This window comes from Leuresthes tenuis, unplaced genomic scaffold, assembly GCF_036924035.1.
Source record: "Leuresthes tenuis unplaced genomic scaffold, fLeuTen1.0.hap1 SCAF_12, whole genome shotgun sequence".
Classification (NCBI taxonomy): Eukaryota; Metazoa; Chordata; class Actinopteri; order Atheriniformes; family Atherinopsidae; genus Leuresthes; species Leuresthes tenuis.
Genome location: NW_027325366.1, coordinates 10,870,166 through 10,880,438, shown reverse-complemented (window position 1 = coordinate 10,880,438; position 10,273 = coordinate 10,870,166). Strand labels below are relative to the sequence as shown.

The following is a 10,273-nucleotide window of genomic DNA, read 5'->3' as shown; positions in this document are numbered from 1 at the left end:
GATCAGAAAGGGTGAGAATGCCCGACTATACACCATCAAATGCGGGAGCGGAGGTGTTCGTCTGTGAGTAGGTGTGAATCTCCGACCATAATTGCTTAAAAATGTGTTAGAAAAGGTAAGAATGCCGGTCCATACATCATCAAAAGCGGGAGAGGTGGTGTTCAGCTGCAAGTAGGTATGAATGTCCAGCCATAATTACTCACAAACGGGTAAGAAAAGGTAGTATTGCTAGACCATACATGATCAAAACAGGGAGCGGAGGTGGTTCAGCTGCAAGAAGGTGTGAATGTCCGACTAAAGTTTGTAAAAAGCGGATAAGACAAGGTGCGAATGCCTGACAATGTATGATCAAAAGAGGGAGCGGAGGTGTTCGGCTGCAAGAAGGTCTGAATGTCCACCAATAATTACTGAAAAATGGTTAAGAAAAGGTGCGAATGCCCAACCATACATCATCAAAAGCAGGAGTGGATGTGTTCGGCTACAAGAAGGTTTGAATGTCCGACCATAGATTGTAAAAGGCGGGTAAGAAAAGGTTCGAATGACCGAACATACACCATCAAAAGAGGGAGCGGAGGTGTTCTGCTGTAAGATGGTGTGAATGTCCGACCATAGTTGCTAAAAAGCGGGTAAGAAAAGGTTAAAATACCCGACTTTGCACAATCAAAAGAGGGAGCGGAGTTGTTCAGCTACAAGAAGGTGTGAAAGTCCGACCATGTTTTGTAAAAAGCGGGTAAGAAAAGGTTGGCATGCCCGAATATACACCATCAAAAGTTGGAGCGGAGGTGTTCAGCTGCAAGAAGGTCTGAATGTCCATCAATAATTGCTAGAAAACATGAAAGAGAATTTTCGAGTATCAAACCACACATGATCATAAGCGGGAGAGGAGGTGTTTAGCTGCAAGAAGGTGTGAATGTCCACCCATAATTACTGAAAAATGGATAAGAAAAGGTGCGAATGCCCAACCATACATCATCAAAAGCAGGAGTGGATGTGTTTGGCGACAAGAAGGTTTGAATGCCCGACCATATTTTGTAAAAAGCGGGTAAGAAAAGGTTCGAATGCCCGAACATACACCATCAAAGGAGGGAGCGGAGGTGTTCCGGTGTAAGACGGTGTGAATGTCCAACCATAGTTGGCAAAAAGCTGGTAAGAAAAGGTTAAAATACCCGACTGTACACAATCAATAGCGGTAGCGGAGTTGTTAGGCTACAAGAAGGTGTGAAAGTCCAACCATGGTTTGTAAAAAGCGGCTAGGAAAAGGTTCGAATGCGCGAATATATACCATCAAAAGCGGAAGCGGAGGTGTTCGGCTGCAAGAAGGTGTGAACGTCCGACCAAAGTTTGTAAAAAAGCAGTTAAGAAAAGTATCGAATATCCAACCAAACATAATCAAAAGCGGGAGCAGAGCTGTTCGACTGCAAGTAGGTGTGAATTTCAGATCATAATTTGCAAAAAGCTGATGAGAAAGGGTGAGAATGCCCGACTATACACCATCAAATGCGGGAGCGGAGGTGTTCGTCTGTGAGTAGGTGTGAATCTCCGACCATAATTGCTTAAAAATGTGTTAGAAAAGGTAAGAATGCCGGTCCATACATCATCAAAAGCGGGAGACGTGGTGTTCAGCTGCAAGTAGGTATGAATGTCCAGCCATAATTACTCACAAACGGGTAAGAAAAGGTAGTATTGCTAGACCATACATGATCAAAACAGGGAGCGGAGGTGGTTCAGCTGCAAGAAGGTGTGAATGTCCGACTAAAGTTTGTAAAAAGCGGGTAAGACAAGGTGCGAATGCCTGACAATGTATGATCAAAAGAGGGAGCGGAGGTGTTCGGCTGCAAGAAGGTCTGAATGTCCACCAATAATTACTGAAAAATGGTTAAGAAAAGGTGCGAATGCCCAACCATACATCATCAAAAGCAGGAGTGGATGTGTTCGGCTACAAGAAGGTTTGAATGTCCGACCATAGTTGCTAAAAAGCGGGTAATAAAAGGTTAAAATACCCAACTGTGCACAATCAAAAGAGGGAGCGGAGTTGTTCAGCTACAAGAAGGTGTGAAAGTCCGACCATGTTTTGTAAAAAGCGGGTAAGAAAAGGTTGGCATGCCCGAATATACACCATCAAAAGCGGAAGCGGAGGTGTTCGACTTCAAGAAGACGTGAACGTCCGACCAAAGTTTGTAAAAAGCAGTTAAGAAAAGATTCGAATATCCAACCAAAAATAATCAAAAGCGGGAGCAGAGCTGTTCGACTTCAAGTAGGTGTGAATGTCAGATCATAATTTGCAAAAAGCTGATCAGAAAGGGTGAGAATGCCCGACTATACACCATCAAATGCGGGAGCGGAGTTGTTCGGCTGTGAGTAGGTGTGAATCTCCGACCATAATTGCTGAAAAATGTGTTAGAAAAGGTAAGAATGCCGGTCCATACATCATCAAAAGCGGGAGAGGTGGTGTTCGGCTGCAAGTAGGTGTGAATGTCCAGCCATAATTACTCACAAATGGGTAAGAAAAGGTAGTATTGCCAGACCATACATGATCAAAACAGGGAGCGGAGGTGGTTCAGCTGCAAGAAGGTGTGAAGGTCCGACTAAATTTTGTAAAAAGCAGGTAAGACAAGGTGCGAATGCCCGACAATGTATAATCAAAAGAGGGAGCGGAGGTGTTCGGCTGCAAGAAGGTCTGAATGTCCAACCATAATTTGTAAAAACCGGGAAGAAAAGGCTCGAAAGCCAGACTATACACCATCAAAAGCGGGAGCAGAGGGGTTCAGCTGCAAGAAGGTCTGAATGTCTGTCAATAATTGCTTTAAAATATGAAAGAAAATATTCGAATATCAAACCGCACATGATCATAAGCGGGAGAGTAGGTGTTCAGCTGCAAGAATGTGTGAATGTCCACCCATAATTCCTGAAAAATGGGTAAAAAAAGGTGCGAATGCCCAACCATACATAATCAAAAGCAGGTGTGAATGTCAGATCATAATTTGCAAAAAGCTGATGAGAAAGGGTGAGAATGCCCGACTATACACCATCAAAAGTGGGAGCAGAGGGTTTTGGCTCTGAGTAGGTGTGAATGTCCGACCATAATTGCTGAAAAATGTGTTAGAAAAGGTAAGAATGCCGGTCCATACATCATCAAAAGCGGGAGAGGTGGTGTTCGGCTGCAAGTAGGTGTGAATGTCAAGCCATAATTACTCACAAACGGGTAAGAAAAGGTAATATTGCCAGACCATACATGATCAAAACAGGGAGCGAAGGTGGTTCAGCTGCAAGAAGGTGTGAATGTCCGACTAAAGTTTGTAAAAAGCGGGTAAGACAAGGTGTGAATGCCCGACAATGTATAATCAAAAGAGGGAGCGGAGGTGTTCGGCTGCAAGAAGGTCTGAATGTCCAACCATAATTTGTAAAATCCGGGGAAGAAAAGGCTCGAAAGCCCGACTATACACCATCAAAAGCGGGAGCAGAGGGGTTCAGCTGCAAGAAGGTCTGAATGTCCACCAATAATTACTGAAAAATGATTAAGAAAAGGTGCGAATGCCCAACCATACATAATCAAAAGCAGGTGTGAATGTCAGATCATAATTTGCAAAAAGCTGATGAGAAAGGGTGAGAATGCCCGACTATAAACCATCAAAAGAGGGAGCGGAGGTGTTCGGCTGTGAGTAGGTGTGAATGTCCGACCATAATTGCTGAAAAATGTGTTAGAAAAGGTAAGAATGCCGGACCATACATCATCAAAAGCGGGAGAGGTGGTGCTCGGCTGCAAAAAGGTGTGAATGTTCGAATAAAGTTTGTAAAAAGCGGGTAAGACAAGGTGCGAATGCCTGACAATATATGATCAAAAGCAGGAGCGGAGGTGTTCAGCTGCAAGAAGGTCTAAATGTCCATAAATAATTGCTAGAAAACATGAAAGAAAATTTTCGAAAATCAAACCGCACATGATCATAAGTGGGAGAGGAGGTGGTCAGCTGCAAGAAGGTGTGAATGTCCACCCATAATTCCAGCAAAATGGGTAAAAAAAAGGTGCGAATGCCCAACCATACATCATCAAACGCAGGAGTGGATGTGTTCGGCTACAAGAAGGTGTGAACGTCCAACCAAAGTTTGTAAAAAGCAGTTAAGAAAAGGTTAGAATATCCAACCAAAAATAATCAAAAGCGGGAGCAGAGCTGTTCGACTGCAAGTAGGGTTGAATGTCAGATCATAATTTGCAAAAAGCTGATGAGAAAGGGTGAGAATGCCCGACTATACACCATCAAATGCGGGAGCGGAGTTGTTCGGTTGTAAGTACGTGTGAATCTCCGACCATAACTGCTGAAAAATGTGTTAGAAAAGGTAAGAATGCCGTTCCATACATCATCAAAAGCGAGAGAGGTGGTGTTCGGCTGCAAGTAGGTGTGAATGTCCAGCCATAATTACTCACAAACGGGTAAGAAAAGGTAGTATTGCCAGACCATACATGATCAAAACAGGGAGCGGAGGTGGTTCAGCTGCAAGAAGGTGTGAATGTCCGACTAAAGTTCAAATATATTAACAAAAGCGGGAGGAGAGGTCTTCGGATTAGAGTGGGTGAGAATTTCCAACCATAATCTATAAAATGCGGTGAAAAAAAAGGTGTGATAGAACACTAAAAGGTGGAGCGGAAGTGTTTGGCTGCAAGAAGGTGTGAATGTCCGACTACATTTGGTGAAAAGCAGGTGAAGCAAGGTCTGAATGCCCAACCTTACATCATCAAAAGCGAGATCAGAGGTGTTTGGCTGCAAGAAGGCCATAGTTTGCCAAAAGCGGGTAAGGTGCGAATGACCGACTAAATATCAACAAAAGTGGGGGCGGAGGTCTTCGGATTCAAGTGGGTGTGAATATCCCACCATACAAGTATGGTGGAGAGGAAGCTATGAATGTCCACCCATAATTAATTAAAAGCGGGCAACAAGTAGGTTCGAATGCCCAACAATACATCATCAAAAGCAGGAGTGGATGTGTTAGGCTACAAGAAGGTTTGAATATCCGACCATAGTTTATAAAAAGCGGGTAAGAAAAGGTTTGAATGCCCGAACATACACCATCAAAAGAGGGAGCGGAGGTGTTCCGCTGTAAGAAGGTGTGAATGTCCGACCATAGTTTGTAAAAAGCGGGTAAGAAAAGGTTAAAATACCCGACTGTACACAATCAATAGCGGTAGCGGAGTTGTTAGGCTACAAGAAGGTGTGAAAGTCCAACCATGGTTTGTAAAAAGCGGCTAGGAAAAGGTTCGAATGCGCGAATATATACCATCAAAAGCGGAAGCGGAGGTGTTCGGCTGCAAGAAGGTGTGAACGTCCGACCAAAGTTTGTAAAAAAGCAGTTAAGAAAAGTATCGAATATCCAACCAAACATAATCAAAAGCGGGAGCAGAGCTGTTCAACTGCAAGTAGGTGTGAATTTCAGATCATAATTTGCAAAAAGCTGATGAGAAAGGGTGAGAATGCCCGACTATACACCATCAAATGCGGGAGCGGAGGTGTTCGTCTGTGAGTAGGTGTGAATCTCCGACCATAATTGCTTAAAAATGTGTTAGAAAAGGTAAGAATGCCGGTCCATACATCATCAAAAGCGGGAGACGTGGTGTTCAGCTGCAAGTAGGTATGAATGTCCAGCTATAATTACTCACAAACGGGTAAGAAAAGGTAGTATTGCTAGACCATACATGATCAAAACAGGGAGCGGAGGTGGTTCAGCTGCAAGGTGTGAATATCCGACTAAAGTTTGTAAAAAGCGGGTAAGACAAGGTGCGAATGCCTGACAATGTATGATCAAAAGAGGGAGCGGAGGTGTTCGGCTGCAAGAAGGTCTGAATGTCCACCAATAATTACTGAAAAATGGTTAAGAAAAGGTGCGAATGCCCAACCATACATCATCAAAAGCAGGAGTGGATGTATTCGGCTACAAGAAGGTTTGAATGTCCGACCATAGTTGCTAAAAAGCGGGTAATAAAAGGTTAAAATACCCAACTGTGCACAATCAAAAGAGGGAGCGGAGTTGTTCAGCTACAAGAAGGTGTGAAAGTCCGACCATGTTTTGTAAAAAGCGGGTAAGAAAAGGTTGGCATGCCCGAATATACACCATCAAAAGCGGAAGCGGAGGTGTTCGAATTCAAGAAGACGTGAACGTCCGACCAAAGTTTGTAAAAAGCAGTTAAGAAAAGATTCGAATATCCAACCAAAAATAATCAAAAGCGGGAGCAGAGCTGTTCGACTTCAAGTAGGTGTGAATGTCAGATCATAATTTGCAAAAAGCTGATCAGAAAGGGTGAGAATGCCCGACTATACACCATCAAATGCGGGAGCGGAGTTGTTCGGCTGTGAGTAGGTGTGAATCTCCGACCATAATTGCTGAAAAATGTGTTAGAAAAGGTAAGAATGCCGGTCCATACATCATCAAAAGCGGGAGAGGTGGTGTTCGGCTGCAAGTAGGTGTGAATGTCCAGCCATAATTACTCACAAATGGGTAAGAAAAGGTAGTATTGCCAGACCATACATGATCAAAACAGGGAGAGGAGGTGGTTCAGCTGCAAGAAGGTGTGAATGTCCGACTAAATTTTGTAAAAAGCAGGTAAGACAAGGTGCGAATGCCCGACAATGTATAATCAAAAGAGGGAGCGGAGGTGTTCGGCTGCAAGAAGGTCTGAATGTCCAACCATAATTTGTAAAAACCGGGAAGAAAAGGCTCGAAAGCCAGACTATACACCATCAAAAGCGGGAGCAGAGGGGGTCAGCTGCAAGAAGGTCTGAATGTCTGTCAATAATTGCTTTAAAATATGAAAGAAAATATTCGAATATCAAACCGCACATGATCATATTCTGGGAGCTACTGTACCCCCAGAAGGTACCCATCCCGCCCCACCCCACTCAACCCAACCCCACTCCGGAGGACCTCTACAAAAAACAAACAAACAACAACAAAAAACAAACAAACAAACCACCCGGTCACACCAGTCGCAGCAGCCTGGGCCTGAGACCCACCATCACCCAGGCCCCCCCAGGCCCCCCCTCAACAGGTGCGCTCTTGTGAAAAAGCAAACAGCGGCAGCAACAAAAACACCACGGGAAAACCGTATTGAGGCTTTGTTCTGACCGCTCATTCGGTGTCGCGTTTCTTTCAAGCAATTCTCCCGGTTAGCCCGCACTCGGCTCGCTCCCAGAGCCGTGTTAAAGTCTACTTCGCATTCACTCTCTTTTCTCAGCAGACTCTTGGGATTTTATCAATAAAATGAATTCCTTCACTCAAACTATGTTAAAACTGCTTTGTCCTTCATATTTACCATGTCTTGAAAGATTTAAACAAAAAAACCAACGTTGTACTTTGCAGTAAAAGAAATAGCAAATCTAAAGTTTCAGGAATCCGAGAATAAGCTTACTTTCATGAGTTCTTCACGATTTCGGATTTTGCTATAAAATGAATTCCTTCACTCAAACTAAATTAAAACTGCTAAACCGCTAATCTGTTACATGTAAGGCAGATGTCAAATTCACCGAATTAGGATTATTCGGTATTCGGCCAATCGAGCTGTAGCAGCTTCGGTAAAAGAGTATAAGTTGAAGAGTTTGTGAATAAAGGTGTGCGCACACATAGTGAGCTGTAGGAAAATAGGCAGGGAGCAATGCCGGCTGGGGTATATGTTCTTGTATGTTGTCTGACTGTTTGATTTGAATGTGTTGTGTAAGTGTCCTGTTGAATGTTACATGTTTGGGCTTTGACACGCTTCACTGTGGTTGTTAACTGTGTGGTGTGTCCTGAAATGTTATATGTTTGGGCTGTGTGACATGCTTAATGCTTGTCAGTAGCTACCCACTTATTCATATATAGCAACTGACAACGTAAGAAGTCCGGACATACTTTGATAGAGTAGTTGTAGAAGTATCCTTATTGATAATAGATAAACTAATTCATAGTGATAGAACAGTAGATGAACAGGTGCCTGCACATGTCTCACGAAAATAAAATGGATGTATGATTGCTGACGGCAGAGCAATACTGCCAAACTTATGAGTTCTTGTGGCAAACTTGATTCAGTGTCTTGACGTGTATACGCTGTTTCGCTGACTTGATTGTCACAAGAAACAAAGTGTGTTTGATAAAATCCGACCATTTTATTACGGGAGGATCAGTATATATGGATTCTGATGTGACTGATAAACCCATTCGTATCTTAAGCACAATCTAATACGTGAGACAACTCCCTGGCACACGATAAAAAAAAAAAGAGAGAGCGGTTTTGTGTCCCCACAGTCCATAATGTAGAAAAGAGAAAAAAAAGCCTTTCTGATTTGGTGTGTGTGCTCATAGTGCAGAGTGTAGAGAAAAGAAAGCCGTTTTGGTGTCACGGGTGTTGTGACTTACACACACACATTTCTTAATTGAGAAAGGAAATTATTTTAGAGGAAGCACTAGAGTTTAGATCCCACATTTGTTGATAGGCATTCATTTATTTCTTCACTTCTGATAAAAATGATAAGACTGACCTAAAGAATTGGAGGCCCATCACACTTTTAAACTTTGACTGTAAACTTTTTAGCAAGGTTTTAACGACACGGATGTCCTCTGTTTTAGAGGAGGTAATTCACCCAGACCAGGCTTGTGCCATCTCAGAGAGACAACTCACCGACAGCTTCGTACTGATTCGAGACATCATTGATTACGCTAGAGACAGAAACACCCGGCTTGTCATCTTAAATTTAGACTTTGAAAAGGCTTTTGATCGGGTCTCGCATCAATATCTCTTTCAGGTGTTGCAGCCATCGAATAGGGCCCGATTGTTCCTACTTGGTGAGATTTGCTTGGTTGAGACGCTTGCTCCCCCCCCTTGCTCCTCGGCTGACCAAGTAGGAACAATCGGGCCCTATTCGATGGCTGCCTTGTCTTTTACTCTGTGCAAAAGACAAGGCAGCCACAAACACCACGGGAACACCGTATTGAGGCTTTGTTCTGACCACTCATTCGGTGTCGCGTTTCTTTCAAGCAATTCTCCCGGTTAGCCCACACTCGGCTCGCTCCCAGAGCTTTGTTAAAGTCTACTTCGCATTCACTCTCTTTTCTCAGCAGATTAAAAGAAAGTTTCATCTTGGGCTCCCTGAAACTTCCATCCTGCACCGCTGTTTGCTTTTTCACAAGAGCAGAGAAGAGCGCACCATTCCCAGCGGCACTGCAGTACTGGGTCGATGCTTAGAGTGAACGGAGCAAGCTTCTTTTTCAACTCCTATTCTTAAAAATCCATTTAATATGTAGTCCTCGTATAGAGGACATATTAAACTGATAAGAACAGATACTACACTTGATCTTAGCCAAAAGGCCGAGAAGCGATAACTGTCCACTGTTTCAGGTCCGAGGGCCCTTGCTGGCACAATGCGCACTTGTAGCAGTGTTCTTTTTATGGCCATAGGTGGCCAGAGTGTCACGTTGCACCTCCGCCCACCCGCTGCACTGAGCACTCTTCAGCCCTTTTAAATGGTATAACTTTGCACTCCCGCATGCTCCAGCAAGCACCATTCAAGCAACAACTTTGCACTCCAGCTTCGAACATCGGCACAATCGCAACAAGTAAGGCGACTCTACTCAGAGAAGTCACTCTGCACAGTAACAAGATTTCTTTTGCACAGACAGAAAGGGCTTCACCCGCAAAGGTAAAGCCTGCCAAAAATAGAAACAACTCATTAGTGCTGCTCTTCACGAAAGTCTTTAGTAAAAGGCGAAAGACTTGTATGTTATGAAGAGAAACCAGAGTACGATTATCTGTCACTGCGGGAGCAGGGCATCAGGCTAGTTGCCATAGCCACCTTCCCCATGGTGAGCGTTGCTTGGTTGAAACGCTTGCCCCTGTGCAATCGACTAGGCAGCAACAAAAACACCACGGGAACACCGTATTGAGGCTTTGTTCTGACCGCTCATTCGGTGTCGCGTTTCTTTCAAGCAATTCTCCCGGTTAGCCCACACTCGGCTCGCTCCCAGAGCCGTGTTAAAGTCTACTTCGCATTCACTCTCTTTTCTCAGCAGACTCTTGGGATTTTATCTATAAAATGAATTCCTTCACTCAAACTATGTTAAAACTGCTTTGTCCTTCATATTTACCATGTCTAGAAAGATTTAAACAAAAAAAAAACAACGTTGTACTTTGCAGTAAAAGAAAGAGCAAATCTAAAGTTTCAGGAATCCGAGAATAAGCTTACTTTCATGAGTTCTTCACGATTTCGGATTTTGCTATAAAATGAATTCCTTCACTCAAACTAAATTAAAACTGCTA

General features: G+C 43.6%; 2 non-coding genes across 2 annotated transcripts; both read right to left on the bottom strand.

The window, feature by feature from the left end:
- Positions 1-9,153: 9,153 nt before the first annotated feature.
- On the bottom strand, positions 9,154-9,337 carry LOC140320572 (U2 spliceosomal RNA). Its single transcript, XR_011918407.1, has one exon. It is a non-coding gene; the product is annotated as a U2 spliceosomal RNA (small nuclear RNA).
- Positions 9,338-9,645: 308 nt separating this feature from the next.
- Positions 9,646-9,759, bottom strand: LOC140265972 (U5 spliceosomal RNA). The gene has a single exon (XR_011906649.1). It is a non-coding gene; the product is annotated as a U5 spliceosomal RNA (small nuclear RNA).
- Positions 9,760-10,273: the final 514 nt, after the last annotated feature.